This window comes from Trypanosoma cruzi, assembly GCF_000209065.1.
Source record: "Trypanosoma cruzi strain CL Brener chromosome Unknown tcruzi_1047053499241, whole genome shotgun sequence".
Lineage (NCBI taxonomy): Eukaryota > Euglenozoa > Kinetoplastea > Trypanosomatida > Trypanosomatidae > Trypanosoma > Trypanosoma cruzi.
Genome location: NW_890322.1, coordinates 1 through 531, shown reverse-complemented (window position 1 = coordinate 531; position 531 = coordinate 1). Strand labels below are relative to the sequence as shown.

The window sequence follows — 531 nt, the reverse complement described above, 5'->3', positions numbered from 1 at the left end:
AATGTGGGGGGGGGGGGGCACCCGCACAAGGGGGTACGGGGCTATATATATATGGGTATATATATATAGGGGTATATGGATATGGCGGACAGACCCACAAAAAAAAAAAAAAAAAAAAAGGGGTCCGTAGACCCCGGTCAAAAGAAATTGACCAAACATAACCGCCAGAGGCGGGTTGGAAGCTTCGCGTACCAATATAGTACAGAAACTGTATCAATAATAGCGTTAGTTGAAAGGAGTTGTGTTCCACAACGGTTTTCAATTTTGATGAGGGGTCCTTCGCGGCACTTGGGACCGTGTACAAAAAACCCCCCCCCCCCTCCCAGGCCACACTGGGGAGGGGTCAGGGTCCGGGACGTCGGCCCCGGGATAGCGCCGTGGACGGCGTCAGGGGGCGGAAAAGACGCACATGGCGAGTGTGGAACAGCAAATGCAGCCGAGTGTGCGAGCAAGGCAAAAACACCGGAAAACAGAGGAAGAAGCGCGGCATACGCGGAAAAAAGGCGAATAAACGGAACGAGACGGAGAAAA

General features: G+C 52.7%; 1 non-coding gene across 1 annotated transcript, besides 1 other annotated feature; it reads right to left on the bottom strand.

The window, feature by feature from the left end:
* Positions 1-98: 98 nt before the first annotated feature.
* Positions 99-119: a microsatellite.
* Tc00.1047053499241.10 lies at positions 120-231 on the bottom strand. The gene has a single exon (XR_008255146.1). It is a non-coding gene; the product is annotated as a spliced leader RNA (transcript).
* Positions 232-531: the final 300 nt, after the last annotated feature.